Source organism: Lynx canadensis, chromosome B3 (genome assembly GCF_007474595.2).
Source record: "Lynx canadensis isolate LIC74 chromosome B3, mLynCan4.pri.v2, whole genome shotgun sequence".
NCBI classification, from domain to species: Eukaryota; Metazoa; Chordata; class Mammalia; order Carnivora; family Felidae; genus Lynx; species Lynx canadensis.
This window is the reverse complement of record NC_044308.2, coordinates 8,640,773-8,657,720: the sequence shown is the minus strand read 5'-3', so window position 1 is coordinate 8,657,720 and position 16,948 is coordinate 8,640,773. Positions and strand designations below refer to the sequence as shown.

Genomic DNA, 16,948 nt, shown 5'->3' with positions numbered 1-16,948 from the left:
TTGGAGAGAAAAAATACTTAGGAAATACTTTTCTTTTTTTTTTAATGTTTTTTAAAGTTTATTTATTTTTGAGATGGAGAGAGATAGAGCACGAGTGGGGGAGGGGCAGAGAGAGAGAAAGACACAGAATCCAAAGCAGGCTCCAGGCTTGGAGCTGTCAACACAGAACCCGACGTGGGGCTCAAACTCACCAACTGTGAGATCATGACCTGAGCCAAAGTTGGATGGTTAACCGACTGAGCCACCAAGGCACCCCAAGAAATACTTTTTCTGCTAACAGGGAATTTACAGTGTGAATGTATTATTGACAATTAAGAGAAAGAGGGGGAGGACAGGAAGGTGAACATACAGAACGGTTTTAAGTCCTTTAGTCCTTAAAACCCTCAGCTCATAGATCCTTGGTCTGTCCCCAAACCTGCCTTCTGGCTCCCGATCAAGTCCGTACTCCTTGTCCGGCAATAACCTTGTTTCCAGAAAATCAATCCTGATGCTGCTGATTCTTCCCCGCTTCTGTGACCCACCAACAAAGCAGCATGGCTTATGAGCTCTAACCTGCCATTGGAATGTTAGTCTTCATCTTCTCCTATCATGAGTAAGCAGACCATTAACTCACTTGTCCCTTTATTTTCTTTGACATGTGTGTTTGTTTATGGCCCCATCCCTGTACCGCGAGTGTCCTGGGCTGCATTCCTGCTGTCAACAGCTTCCTGTTCAGTGAACTTGAAGGCTTTATCGCATACCAGAAAAGCATCATCTAGTCTAACTTCTCAACCAACAACATCGCTGGTATTCATTCATTTGGCTTCTGCTGAAACATTTTCAGAGAATGGAAATTTTTAAAGCTGTGACACAGCATATTAAGACAGCGATAACCATAGTTATTTCTTGCCAGTAATAGATACTCAACAGTGTTGAGTTTAACATAGAGCTGGAGTCTATGTCCACATTATCCTTCCTTTTGCCTTTGTGTGCTCTTTGAAATGATAGCAAGTACATTTATTCATGTCCCAACTGGGAGAATTTGGAAATTTGTGGGACTCCTATCCAGATACCGTTAAGCCTTCTTTTTTTCTGGGATAAGCATCTCGAATGTCTTCAGCTGTTATTTGCTTACAAACATTCCCCTTTTTCCGGGCTTTCTGGTTCCTCTTTATTAAGGTGTCCTGGCTTGTTCTAAAATGCCACACTCAGAAATAAAAAACACGATATTAGATAAAAATTGACCAGTTTGAGGTACATTGGATGGATTGTTGTCTTAATTTATGAGCACTTTACTTCTCCAGAAGCAATTTATGATTAGATTAATTTTTGGCATCTGCAGCCTCTGATTTATTTTGAGCAAACTGCCAGCCCAAACTTCTGGTTCTCTCATTCAAAATCTACTTCTTAGCTAAATGTGTCTACCTTTCACTTTGGCCACTGTTTGAATCCAATTGTAGGACATTACATTCATTCCAATTTAAGTATTTCTATTTTTGCTAATTCTGCTCTTTTGTCACTTACAATTTCCACTCTTGTTTATTCTCCTATCAATTCTCCTCGATTCTGCATCAATATTAAATTTGAAAAACACCTTAAATTACCTACTCAGTTTCCTTAGTATGCAAAGGCTACATTTCTAGAAACTAAGGAACGAATGTGAGGAAATGCCTCCTTAAAATATAAGGACTTGAAACAGAAAATGTGTAGATATCACCTGTTAATTTTTAAGCACACAGATCACAGTTGTGCAGCTTGATAAATCATCACAAAATGCACCCACCATGTAACCACCAGCTAAATCAAGAAAAAGAACATGTCCAGCAACCCAGAGACGTCAGATAATAATATCTAGCCCCCCAAAACAAACACTACCCTCATTTACACCGCAATATTAGTTTTGCCTGTTTCTGAACGTCATAGAAAGGAAATCCTTACATGCACTGTTTTGTGTCTAGCCTGCTTTTTTATTCTCAGTGTTGGATAGTATTCTACTGAATGGTTGTACCATAATTAATTAATCCATTGTACAGTTTACAGTTTTAAGCTAGTAAAAATAGTACTGCTATTTACATTCTTGATTATCTTCTGATGCTCAGTGTATCCATTTCTGTTGAGGGAGAGGTTAGAATATGCGCATGTTCAACTTCAGAAGACTCTCCCAAGTTGTTTTCTGAAGGAATGGTATCTTTTTAGAGTCCGCAAACTGAGTTTGAGCGTTCTACTTCTTCCATATCGTGGTCACCACTTAACGTTGTCTGTCTTCATGATATTAGCAGTCCTGAAAACCCCTTAGAAGCAGTGGCATCTCATTGTGATATGTAAATTATATTTTCTTGATATTAATGCAGCTGAGGGCACTTTCATTTGCTTAATAGCCATTTGGACATTTTGTCTTGTGAAATGTCAATTGAAGATTTTCGCCCAGTTTTTAATTTTTTTACATTTATTCATTTTTGAGAGAGAGACAGAGCATGAGCAGGGGAAGGGCAGAGTGAGAGGGAGACACAGAATCTAAAGCAGGCTCTAGGCTTTGTCGGCAGAGCCCAATCAGGGCTCAAACCTGCGACCTGTGAGATAATGACCAGAGCCTCAGTCCAACGCTTTTAACCAACTGAACCATCCAAGCGCCTGAGTTTTTCCCATTTAAAAAAATTGAGTTGCCTCTTTTTCTTGTTGATGTACAGAAATGCATGTGTGTGCCAGATATATTTTTTGCAAATAGGTTATTTCACTTTTTGGTTTGCCTTTTCACATTTTTCATAGCATATTTATTTTATTTAAAATTTTTTTTAATGTTTATTCATTTTTTTGAGAGAGAGGGGTGGGGGGAGGGGCAGAGATGGGGAGACACAGAATCCAAGCAGGCTGCAGGCTCTGAGCTCTCAGCACAGAGCCCAGTGCAGAGCTTGAACTCCCAAACTGCGAGATCATGACCTGAGCCCAGATGCTCAGCTGACTGAGCCACCCAGGCACCCCTTTCATATGAACAGAAGTTCTTAATGGACTATATCTAATTTTAAATATTTCAATTTAGGTGTATTCCTTGTTCGAGTCCTCAAAAAAACTGTATTTCAACTCCAAGGTTATACATGGTAGCCTATGTGGTTACCCCAGGTAGCTGTATTATTTCATCTCTCATATTAAGATTTGCCACATGTGTAGAATTTATTTTTTAACATATTATGAGGTAGGGATACACGTTTATTTTTATTTTCTACATTGTTTACACTGGACCATAAGTCTTCCAAGGCCATCATTCCCCCACTGTGCTAGAGTATCAACTTCATCATAAGTCAAGCGACCATATATGGGAGTCCCTTTCTGGAATATCTGTTTTTCTCCACTGATTGACTTGTGTATTCTTTTATCAATAATACTGTGTACGAAATACTATAACTTCAAAATAAGTTTTGATATCTTTACATAATTTGTCCAGTTTTTTCATTTGTTGAGACTGCCTCAATCATTCTTGGCTCTTTGCACTTCTATTTTGGTTTGGGATTAGCTTGTAGGTTTCCACAAAATAAAAAAAACCAACACAAACCAAAACAAAGTAAACCAAACCAAAACAAAACAAAACACCTTCTGTGGGTTTTGACTGAGATTGAATTGGACCTGTATACATACATTCGCTGAGATGGAAAATTTTCATTTTTCTCAACAATGTGTCTTACACATCTTTAAAGCTATTTTTATGAATTTGGTGCTTTGATGCTATTTTAAGTACTATTTTTAAAGACTTTCTTTTTAAATAATCTCTACACCCAATGTGGAGCTCTAAGTTACAACCCCGGGATCAAGAGTCGCATGTTCCACCGACTGAGCCAGCCAGGTGCCCCTTAGTGATAGTTTTTCAAGCAGGCTTCATGCCCAGTGCAGAACCCAATGTGGGGCTTGAACTCGTGACCCTGAGATCAAGACCTGAGCTGAGATCAAGAGTCAGAGGCTTAAATGAATAAGCCATTCAGGCACCCCAATACTATTTTTAAATTTAGATTTTTATACTGATAGTGTATGTAAGTGGACTTGACTCTTAGATATTGACATTCTAACCTGTGATTTTGTATGCACATATGGATTTTTGATGGTCTACATTTTACAATCTTTATGTAGGAAAATAAAGACACCGCTATTTACTCCTTTTAAATATTACACCTTTTATTTTTTTCTCTTAGATTTATTTTTCTCTCTTCTCCATTGTATCAAGTACAACTGATGGTCAACGCCAGGTCCATTTCTGATTTCAGGGAGGAAACATTTCATTAATTTCATTAAATTATACTACAGCATACAGGAACCTCATAGTGTCTGTTCATTATTATTTCAGAATTGTTACAAACAAGTGACTGCTGTGCCCATCCTACTCATCCTCTTTCAAACATGAGTGTTTGTTGGGAGTAATGTTTCCTCATTCCACCATTGTGTGTAGGTGGGTGGACGGCCGATGATTGACCTTTTTAGTTCCTGGATCAGGAGGAGGCACATAGGGGGTCTGGAAACCATCATGGGAGTTCGTACTGAGGTCTGATACTGTGATAGGATGGGTGTTAAAGAAGTCTTCCTTGGGGAGAAGATGAGTATATTTTATATGTGGGAATAAATATTCAAATTAAGAATACAACTTATTGTAGCAGTCAGCTTTTGTGGGATAACAAGTGCTCCAAAACTTAGTGTCTTAAACAAAAACTATGTATTATTTCTAATGATACTGCGTGACAATCATCCAGGTAAACTGGGTGGTTCTTTGGGTCTGAGACAGCATGGCCAGGGCTGGAAGTTCTCAAATGGATTTATTTACAGATCTAGTGGTGGGCTTTACCAATACGGCTCTTGCCAAAATCACCCAATGATCCTCATGTGACTGGTTCTGCCATGTAAACAGTATTCTACCTGAGAAAGTTAACACTTAAAAGATTTAAAAGGCCAGTATAACTGACCTAGATTTTCCCCTGCTTTGGCCATTGTAGGTCTTCTGTGATTTTCATGGCCACTCTCAAAAGAAGAATGTATTCCTTTATGGTTGTAGCATCAAGGAGACCTTGTGGCAAGCAGAGTCCGCTACGGGCACATCTACTGTCTTGGAAGATGTCGGCTACAGGGTAAGTCACTGGGGAGAATGACACAAGACATTTTGTGTCCACATTCTTGCCTTTGAGACACAGCTCCACCCATTTTCCCCCCTAAATAAGCATTTTGATTATTTTAACTCTAGGGTTGTAATACAAGCAGGTTGGAGGCATGTGTAACCCCTCTACACTTTTGATGCATAATGGTTATACTACCTGGTGGCTCTGCTTTGTTTTCTATATGATATGATACAGTGCAAAGGGCATGAGAATCGGAGACAGGAAACCTCATTTTAATGCCTGGCTTTACAATTATTAACTGTGTGCCGAGGAGTCATTAACATCACCTCTCTGAACCACCATTTGTCACCTGGGAAGTGGGGACAGTGAAAATACTGCCTCTGTTTCATGTTTATGAGAGCAGCAAAATGATGCTGAATACAAAAGGATCTTAAATTAGTATGAAGGAATGCAAAAATGCAAGACATTAGACCATCCACATGCCCTGTGTGAACACGCTCTGAAAAGCAGAGCAGTGATCCACTACTCCTGTATAGTGGATATATTTTATCTATAAGTAGCTAATTCTTCTTCTTTCTGGGTTCCAGTGGATAGAGCTCAACTCTTCCTCCACTGAACTAAAGAGGAAGTTAAGGAGGGGTGAAGAACAAAAGACTTCTTCCTGTCAGCATAAAGGGAATCAGGATAGAAGGAGATGAGGCAACATTGTCCAAACACAAAATAAAAACTGGCCTTTGTTTCAAATGTAAATGGAAAAAGAAGAAAAATTATTGAATTGGAAGAACCTACAGTTCTCCTGTGTCTTTCTCCTTTACTTTCACATGGGACACTTCATTTCTGACACTTCTGGTCACCAGATATGTGGCGATTTCACCCCACCAGACACTTCTGAGACACCAACTGGGTGTTTTACAATTTAACCCTGCCCAGAGACAGCGTCACATCCCTCAGGTTAAGGACTCATCCCACAAGACTGCTTCCTACTTCACATGTCGATCACAAGGAGTCATTCCCGGGTTACCCACAACTTCTGTCTGACTTAGCTATGAGTTGGAGGGATCCATGATCTTCCCCTCTGCATTGGATTCAGTTATTTTCTAGAGTGGCTCACAGAACTCAGAGAAGCACTTAAACTTATATTTACCAGTTTGGTAAAGGGTCTGATAAAGGACATGGATGTTAGCCAGATAGATAAGAGATACATAGGGTGAGGACTGGGAGGGTCCCACGTACAAGGTCTTCTGTTCCTGTGGAGTTAGGGGGAGGGTATCATCCTCTTGGTATGTGGATGTGTTCACCAACTGGAAGCTTTCTGAACCCCATACTGTTGGGATTTTATGGATACTTCTTAATGTAGTTGTGATCAATTATTAACTCATTTCCAGCCCCTCTCCCCACTCTAAAGGAGTGGGGATAGCCTGATCCAGGACCTCACCCAGAATCACCTCATTAGAACAAAAATTGCTTCTAATGCTCTTATCACTTAAGAATTTACAGGGGTTTTAGGAGGTCCATGTCAAGGACTGGGGATGAAGAACAAAAACAAATTTCCTACAATAAATCACAACATCACAATTATCATGGTACCTACCTCTTCCAAATTCTTTATTATTCTGGATATATGAATTTACTATAAAAAATAGCTTTATTCCCTGGGTTAATGAGTACTAAAAGAGATCAAAATCCACCAAACTACTATTTCACCTCAAAATAACTCCCCTTCTCCCTTAGTTTCTCTTCACTCTCTCCCTCCATGTCCTCTAGAAACATGAGTACTACTGATCAGTAGATAGTTCCCCAAAATGATTAGAGCAGAACCAATGAGTTATCTTTAGTTTCCTTTTACTCTAAGTCCCAACCACAATAATGGGGATTTTGATACAGAATTAGAATCTGGAAGGAGGGAAGGAAGGAAGGAAGGAAGGAAGGAAGGAAGGAAGGAAGGAAGGAAGGAAGGAAGGAAAGGGAAGGAAAGGAGAAAGGAGAAAGGAGAAAGGGCGGGAGACAGGGAGAAAGGGAGGGAGGAAGGAAGGAAAGAAATTAATTCTGGTACTGAGAAGTTCCACAACCAAAGTGAAAATTTCACTGGATGGGATCATTCAGCAGATATGTGATGGCAGGAGAATCAATCACTAAACTTGAAGGTCAATCCAAAATTACTAAATTTAAATTATGGAGAAAAAAAAATTGAAGAAAATTCAGTAGCCTTAGAGATCTGCAGGATAGTATAAACAGCATAATACTGAATAGAATAATTAACCAGGAAAATATAATGAATGAAAGTGAATGTATATACCCCAATATATAAGCAAAAATTAACAGAATTGAGAGAAGAAATTTAAAAATCCAAAGATAATAGTTGGATATTTTAGTACTCTTTTCTCAGTAAGAAATAGAACAATCAAACAGAAAATTAGTAATTTTCTGATCTGATTGATACATATGTAACAATTCTCAAAACAGAAAAATATACATTGTTTTTGAGTACACATCAAAATTATCCTAGGTAGACCATATGCTAGCCTATGAAACAAGTCTCAATATATTTTTAAAGCACTGAAACCATCCAGGTATGTTCACTTACCATGGCAGAATTAAATTATAAATCAACTTTTGTAAGATTCTAGGGTCTCTCGGGATATGAGGAAATTAAACAATATACTCCAAAATAACTCATGGGCCAAAGAAGAAATCAGAAGGGAAATTAGGATATGTCCTAAACTGAATAAAAACAGAAACACAGCATATCAAAATTTCTGGTATGCAACTAAACTAGTGCTTAGAGAAAAAGTTGGAGGCACCTGGGTGGCTCAGTCGGATAAGCATCTGACTTCGGCTCAGGTCATGATCTCACGGTCTGTGAGTTTGAGCCCCGCGTCCGGCTCTGTGCTGACAGCTCAGAGCCTGGAGCCTGCTTCAGATTCTGTGTCTCCCTGTCTCTGCCTCTCCCCTGCTCACGCTCTGTCTCTCTCTGTCTCAGAAATAAATAATAAAAACATTTAAAAAAATAAAAAAAAATTAAAAGTTGCAGGTTTTTTTTTTTTATGTTTATTTATTTTTGAGAGAGACAGAGTGTGAGCAGGGGAGGGGCAGAGAGAGAGAGGGAGACAGAATCTGAAGCAGGCTTCAGGCTCTGAGCTATCAGCACAGAGAGGGGCTTGAACTCACAAACCATGAAATCATGACCTGAGCCAAAGTAGGATACTTGACTGAGCCACTCAGGTGCCCCAAAAAGTTGTAGCTTTAAATGCTTATATTAGAAATGTGGAGCGATCTAAAATTGGTAATTTAATCTTTCACCTCTGGAACGAAGAAAAATAAGAGCAAATCAAACTCAAGGCAAGAATAAGAAAAAAAAAAGAAAGAAAAAACCGAAATGGAAATGAATGAAATAGAAAACATACAATGGGTAGAGGATCCATGAATACATGTTTGGTTTCTTGAATAGTCAACAAAATGATAATCCTTTAGTTAGACTCATGAAAGAAGACACAAGTTACCAAAATCAGGAATGAAAGGGGGCATCGCAACATACGTTCCAAAATGTAAAAGAGTATTATTAACAATCACATGCCAATAAATGGATAAATTTTTAGGACAAAAATTACCAAAACTAACTAAAGAAGACATGTAAAATCTGATAGGGCCTATTTTAAGTAAATAAATTATATTACTGATTAAAAATCTCCGCACAAATAAAATATGGCCTCAATAGGTTTGTTGGTGACTTCTGTTAAACTCCTAAGATATAAATAGTAATAATTATCAACAAATTAGTTTTCAAAAATAGTGGAAAAAGACTTCTCAACTCGTTTTATGAGAGCTCTACTATTTTGACTCCAAAGCCAGAAAAGATGTCACAAGGAAAGTCAACATCTGTCAGCAAACACCTATCCAAAATCCTTCACAAAATACTAACAAATCCAGAAGCATATAAAAATCATCATTCACTGTGATAATGTGGGGCTTAGCTCATGAATGCAAGGTTAGTTCACCTTAAAAAATCAAATACTGTTCTATTCCCTGTAAATAAACAATGCAAAACTACATCATTATCTCAGTGATGTGGAGAAAAACATTTGAGGGGCGCCTGGGTGGCGCAGTCGGTTGGGCGTCCGACTTCAGCCAGGTCACGATCTCGCGGTCCGTGGGTTCGAGCCCCGCGTCGGGCTCTGGGCTGATGGCTCAGAGCCTGGAGCCTGTTTCCGATTCTGTGTTTCCCTCTCTCTCTGCCCCTCCCCCGTTTATGCTCTGTCTCTCTCTGTCCCAAAAATAAATAAACGTTGAAAAAAAAAACAAAAAAAAAACATTTGAAAAAATTAAACATCCATTCAAAACAGAATCTCACAATGGACAAGGAATAGAAAGGGAATTCTTCAACCTGAAATTGAGCATAAAAAAAAAAAAAGTCCTGTAGTTACCATCATGCCTAATGGTGAAAGATTAAATGCTTTTTCTGGAAGATCAGGAATAAGGCAAGAATATTTGCTTTCACCATTTCTGTTCAACATTTTACTATGTATTCTAACTAGTACAATAAGACAAGAATAGTAAAGAGAAGTGTGTGTGTGTATATATATGTATATATACACACACACATATATATTTTTTAATATATATATTTTAATTTTAGTTTTTAAATTTACAGCCAAATTAGTGTATAGTGCAACAATGATTTCAGGAGTATATTCCTTAATACCCCTTGCCCATTTAGCCCATCCCCCCTCCCATAACCCCTCCCATAGCCCTCAGTTTGTTCTCCATATTTATGAGTCTCTTATGCTTTGTCCCACTCCCTGTTTTTATATTATTTTTGCTTCCTTTCCCTTACATTCATCTGTTTTGTCTCTTTAAGTCCTCATATGAGTGAAGTCATATGATTTTTGTCTTTCTCTGACTAATGTCACTTAGCATAATACCCTCCAGTTCCATCCACGTAGTTGCAAATGGCAAGATTTCATTCTTTTTGATTGCTGAGTCATACTCCATTGTGTATATATACCACATCTTCTTTATCCATTCATCCATCAATGGACATTTGGGCTCTTTCCACACTTTGGCTATTGTTGATAGTGCTACTATAAACATTGGGGTGCATGTATCCCTTCCAAACAGCACTCCTGTATCCCTTGGATAAATACCTAGTAGTGCAATTGGTGGGTCATAGGGTAGTTCTATTTTTAGTTTTTTGAGGAACCTCTATACTATTTTCTAGAGTGGCTGCACCAGCTTGCGTTCCTACCAACAATGCAAAAGAGATCCTCTTTCTCCACATCTTTATCAACAACTGTTGTTGCCTGAGTTGTTAATGTTAGCCATTCTGACAGGTGTCAGGGGGTATCTCATTGTGGTTTTGATTTGTATTTCCCTGATGAGGAGTGATGTTGAGCATTTTTTCACGTGTCAGTTGACCATCTGGATGTCTTCTTTGGAGAAGTATCTATTCATGTCCTTTGCCCATTTCTTCACTGGATTATTTGATTTTTGGGTGTTGAGTTTGATAAGTTCTTTATAGATTTGGAATACTAACCCTTTATCTGATATGTCATTTACAAATATCTTCTCCCATTCTGTTGGTTGCCTTTTAGTTCTGCCGTAAAGAGAAGTATATTGGGAAAAAAGAGGAACTGCTTTTACTCAAAAGTATAGTATCATAGGTAGAATATTCTAAGAATTTTACAAAATAAAGTACTGGAGTTAATATGCAAGTTTAGCAAGGTAGCAAAATGCATGATCAATGATAAAATTCATGCTATTTCTATATACTAGCAATGAGTAATCCAGAGATGAAATTAAGGAAAAAATCCATTTGCAATAGTTTCTAAAAGGTTAAGTCAATTAGAAGTAAATTGAACAGGGGCGCCTGGGTAGCTCAGTCAGTTAGGCGTCTGACTCTTGATTTTGGTTCACATCATGATCTCACTGTTCATGAGTTCGAGCCCTGTGTCGGACTCTGTGCTGACAGTGTGGAGCCTGCTTGGAATTCTCTCTCTCCCTCTCTCACTACCCCTACCCTACTTTCTCCGCCGTCTCTCAAAAATAAATAAATAAACTTTAAAAGTTTAAAAACAGAAAGAAATTAAATAAAAAGTGCATTATGTGTACACTAAAAACCACAAAACATTGTTTAGAGGGATTAGAGGTTACCTGAACAAATGGAGAAGTGTACCACGCTCATGGATTGGAAAACTCAATGATCATCAGATGGCCACTCTCCCCAAATTTTTCTATAGAGTCAGTACATTTCCTATCAAAATCTTAGGAGGCTTTTTTGTTGATATTGAGAAGATAATCTTATGACTTATGTGGAAATACAGAAGAGTCTGAATAGCCAAAGAAACTTTAAAAGAGAAGAAAAAAGTTACAGGATTTACTCTACATGATTTGAAGACTTTAAATTTCAAAACTAAAAAGCTACGGTCATCATGAACGTCTGGTGTTGGCATCAGGATAGACCTATAGATCAGTAGAACAGAATAGAGGGAAAATAAATACACACAGAAATACTCACACATTTGTAGTAATTGATTTCCTGCAAAGATGCCAAAGCACTTCAGTACAGCAGGGAGGAAGGACAGACTGTCTATCAAACAGTGCTGAAGCAATTGGGTAGCCACAAGGCAAAATATGAATTTAGATATTTACTTAACACCATACACAAAATGTAACTTAAAATAGATCATACACCTAAATGTAAGGACAAAACAATAAAACTTACAGAACGCAACCTACTAGAAAACCTTTGTATTTTGTCTGCTTTGATTAGTCAAAGCTATCTTCCATAGAACCCCACACAAAACAAACTATAAAACAAAAAGTTGATAAATTGAGCTTTGTCAAACTTAAAGAATTTTACTCTTTAAAAGTCCCCTTATAAGTAAGTGGAAGACCAACCATACACTGGGAAAAATATTTGCCAATCATGTAACTGATAACAGACATATATCCAGAATGTGCAATTTTTTACAAGTCAATAATAAGAAAATAAACACACACATAAAAAAACCCAAAAATTGTTCTTGAATATGTCAACAAAAACAATGTATGCATGGTTAATATTAACAATATTATCGTTCATCAGGTAATTGTAAATTAAAACGATAATGGGATAACGTCACACAATCACTAGAATGGTTATAATAAAAAAGACAAAATATCAAGTGTTGGGAAAAGGTGTTCAGAAACTGGAACCCTCATTTATTATTGGTGGAAGTGTAAAATGGTGTGGCCAATTTGGAAAACACTTTGACACTTTCTTCAAAGTGAAGCACACTTTAATGCACAGCCTAGCAACGCCATTCCTCTGTATCCACCCAAGAGAAGTGAAAACACTTGTCCACAAAAATGGACATACTTCTCATAGTATGTGGACTATGGACTTCTCATAGAAGTACGATTACACAATATCCCCAAACTGGTAACAATGCAAACATGTCCGCCAACTTGTGAATGGATACACAGAACATGGAATCTTCAGACACAGTATGTTCATACAATGGAAACTTATCCACCAACGAAAAGGGACAAACTACTGATGCATACAACAACATACACTTAAAAAAGAAGTCAGAAACTAACACAAGATGTATGGTTTAATTTGTATGAAATGTCTGAAAAAGGCAAAAATTATAGTGTTAAAAAGCAGATCAGGGGTTGCCTAGGGCAGGACTGACTGGAAGTGAGCATGGAAGACATGTTTGTACAGTGATGAATGTGTTCCCAAGCTGGACTGTGGTGAGGACTGCAAAATATATGCATTTCCTAGGGGTGCCTGGGTGGCTCAGTTGATTAAGCATCTGACTTTGGCTCAGGTCATGATCTCGCAGTTGGTGAGTTTGAGCCCCGCATGGGGTTCTGTGCTGACACCTTGGAGCCTGGAGCCTGCCTCCAATTCTGTGTGTGTGTCTCTCTCTCTGCCCTTCCCCAGTTCATGCTCTGTCTCTCTCTCTCTCTCTCTCAAAAATAAATAAGCAATTAAAACTATATACATTTCCTAAAAATCATCAAACTGTTCACTTACTTCAATAAAGCTGATATCAATAATGTGTGTTTTTATAAGTAAAAATTTATTGGGGCGCCTGGGTGGCTCAGTTGCTTGAGTGTCTGACTTCAGCTCAGGTCACGATTTCATGGTCCATGAGTTTGAGCCCAGCATCGGGCTCTGTGCTGTCAGTGTGGAGCCTGCTTGGGATTCTCTCTGTCCTTCTGTCTCTGCCCCTCCCCTCCTTATGTTCTCTCTCTCTTTCTCTTTCCCTCTCTCAAAATAAATAAACTTAAAATAAAAAAGAAGTATGAAGAAATAGAATGACATGAATTCTGTGACAATTAAAACTTGAGCCTTAAAGAATTTTAACTGCCTATTGTGGATCACAGTGAACTGAAGAGAGGTGGATGGAATCAGTTCTTTGGCAGTCCTGCCTGGGAAGTGTCTCTTGTTAGTGACATTTCCTGGCCTTGGTCTTCCTCATAAATTTCCAGTTTTGAGGAGTGGCAAAGATAACAACTGTGGATACTACTTCTACAGTAATGAGCATGTGCCAGGCACTGTTCAAAGCACCCTGTATACGTTCATTCATTTAATCTTCCCAACTACTGCATCTTCTAGAATGGTGCACGGCAATAGGATATGCTTAACCAATGTTTGTGAAATTAATAGGTACTTTTAATAGCATCCCATTTCATATATGAGGAAGGGAGGTTGCAGAAATGCAGTAAAATGTCTAAAGGTCATATAGTTAGCAAGAGCTGGGATTAGGACCCAGGTGACTCAGCACCAGACCACACCTCAGATTCTGACCTTAGTGATCTTCTAAAGCATGTGTTCTATGAGACAGAAACAAAAACCTGAGTCAAACTACTCTGCAGAATGAAGAGGGAATAAGTCCTTGTTGGACACTTGGTAGGCGGGGATTATCTAAGTTAAGAGAAGGGAAATATACAAGGTAAAGAGAGGTTTTAAAAGCTGGTTTTGTTTTTTTTTTCCAATCATGGAAGTTTGAATATTGGAGCAGAGTGACCCTTCTTTTCCTCTAAACCTCTGAAGAGCATAGTAACAACACTGCATGGTTACTGAGGCTTCACTCAAGGTAGAAGCTATTCTTACCCCTCCCCCTTCTGTGATGACAAAAATGAGGGTTAGCGGACTTAAATGACTTTCTCCATGTCAAATCGTGTAGTGTGAATCCAGAATTCATACTTTTGACTCCTTGTCCCAGCTATGCCCTTGCCACATGCTTAAGTCAGAGAAAAGAGAAGACGTCTGAGTTCTGTAGAGGTGATCATGGGGAACCGGCACCCCACAGAGGGCTTCTCCCTGGAAATGAGCTGGGAGCTAGGAGCTGTCTAGTGGGTTCATAGTCAGCATATCTTTGAAAGTTCTATCTTCTGTGAATTTGGGAAACCAGGCAGGACTTGGAAGAGTCAGCAGAAAGCAGATGAATTGAAATGCAGCTCAAGCTTTTACAATGTTCCCCAAAACCAGAATTAATGATTCAGGACCACCTCTTCCCCCATCAGCTGAGGTGCTCCAGACCCAGCTGCTCCAAGACAAATGGGATTCAGTGTCTACGGGGATGCAGAATACTCATTCTCGGGGCTGTTTCTTGTCTAGTCTTTAAGTCCCTGCTAGGTTTGTGTTGAGACCATGCTAAATGCCAGCTCCTGGACCATGCTGTGTATGTATATTATGTCATTCGTTCCTTGTATTTCTTTACGTGCCTATGGAATTATAACACTTACTGAAGAAGTTCTGTCCTACAGTGGTTACACTAAGCTCATGTGATCTGAATTAGGATATCTGAGTTGACATTCTGGATTTGTCCTTACTAGCTGTGTGACCATTGAAAAGTTACTCATCCAGCCTCTATGTTATGAGATAATAACAGAATTTGTGTCAAAGACTCATGATTAATTGAACTAATGCATGTAAAATACATAGCAAGTGTTGAGTGAAAAGGCAGCTATTATAATTTTCTTTTTTAAATATGAAATTTTTTGTCAAATTGGTTTCCATACAACACCCAGTGCTCATCCCAACAGGTGCCTTCCTCAATACCCATCACCCCCCTCCTCTCCCTCCCACCCCCCATCAACCCTCAGATTGTTCTCAGTTTTTAAGAGTCTCTAGTGTTATGTATGCTAAGTGAAATAAGTCATACAGAGAAAGACAGATACCATATGTTTTCACTCTTAGGTGGATCCTGAGAAACTTAACAGAAGACCATGGGGAAGGGGAAGGGGAAAAAAAGGGAAAAAAAAGGGGAAAAAAAGGAAAAAAATAAAGAAAAAAAGTTAGAGAGGGAGGGAGCCAAACCAAAACAAACTATTATAATTTTCAACTATTGGAAACCGAGATTAAGTTTAAGGGCACAGAGCAAGTGGGAGAGAAAGAGTTGAAGGTCCCAAGTCTTTTTCCATTGGAGCTGGGAGATCCCTGAGAGCATCACAATAAGGGTCCACTGGCTCCATTCACATGCAGTGTTTATCTATATCTTAATTCATTTACAAAACAAAACAAGACAATCTCCAAATACTAACGCTATAATTATCTTCGTTTCTCTGACATAGATCTATTTGTGTGAGATCAAAAGGGAAATGGGTTCAGGACTTTATTACCAATGCTGTAGTAGTTTTGGAGTCCATTATTTAATGGCTAAACTCTTGCTGTGGATATGTAACAGACATGCTCCAACTGCACCTTGTAAACCCCTTATTCTCCAGGCTCCAACAAGGGGATCATAGCTTGTAAAGCTTTCTGAGATACACGCCATTAAATGGAACATGTGGTCATTTGGGTATGGGCTATATGAGCTAAGAAAACCAGGCTCACTTAAGTAAGAAAAAAGAGATCATTTAAATAATGTCCAATTAACCTTTTTATAGCAAGGTAAAATATTGATAAATTGAGACCATTTTCAAGTATTTTCAATCATTTTAGTTGCTATGTATATGTCATAAATATTTTATGTAATACATAAAACAAAATAAATTTTTACATAGCATATAAATAATATATATAGTGTATGTATAAATATAGTGTGTGTGTGTGTATATATATATATATAGTGTGTGTGTGTGTGTGTGTGTGTGTGTGCGCGCGCGCGCACGCGCATGTGTGTGTGAGATATATTTAAGCAGTCCCCTAAGGGTCTGGACTAGCAGATTCTATTTATTTCAGCAAATAATTATGGAGTGCCCCCTATGAGCCACCCAGCTTGGTGTGCAGAGATTTTCCTGTGAACAAGAAGCAGACCTGCCCTTATGGAACTTCTGAGCTGCAGAGGAGATAGAAAATAAACAGCTAATTACATGAAAATTAATTTTACTGTGATTGCGATGACACTTTGAAGGAGAAAAATGGGGTGAAGGAATCACTGGGAGAGAGGGACAAAAGTGGGTAGATGAAATCAATTAGGGGACAATTATAGAAACTCAAGTGAGGACATAACAGCTCATTTCCCTTGTCCAAATGATGCTGTAGGTCTGCAGGCTATGTTGGGAACTTAACGATCATACTAAATTATATGAATAATTATGTTAACATATACATATATCATAGGTAATTTATAATATAATTAATACTTGTATTAATCTTTATATTAATGTGATTAAGTTATGTTAAGCATGGGGACAGTAAGAACCCAGGTTATTAAGAGATTTGCTCAGTGTTCTAGAAATTAACAAAATTGCATTTCTTTAAAAGTACTCTTAATTTGTATTCTCATTCTGAGGAAAGAACACTTCCTTCTCCTTGCAATTTGTCCAAGCCTGAAGTTTCACTGTTTGTTATCTAATATGCATAATTTTGTACTAAGTGCTAGTATTCTGTCAGCAGTGAAGTAAAGAACCCTTCTTGTTAATGGCACAAAAGTTTGAGACTA

At 38.2% G+C, this 16,948-nt stretch overlaps 1 pseudogene; it reads left to right on the top strand.

Annotated features, from left to right (window-relative positions):
- Positions 1 to 16,948, top strand: part of LOC115515962 — a 194,659-nt pseudogene that overhangs the window by 158,995 nt on the left and 18,716 nt on the right.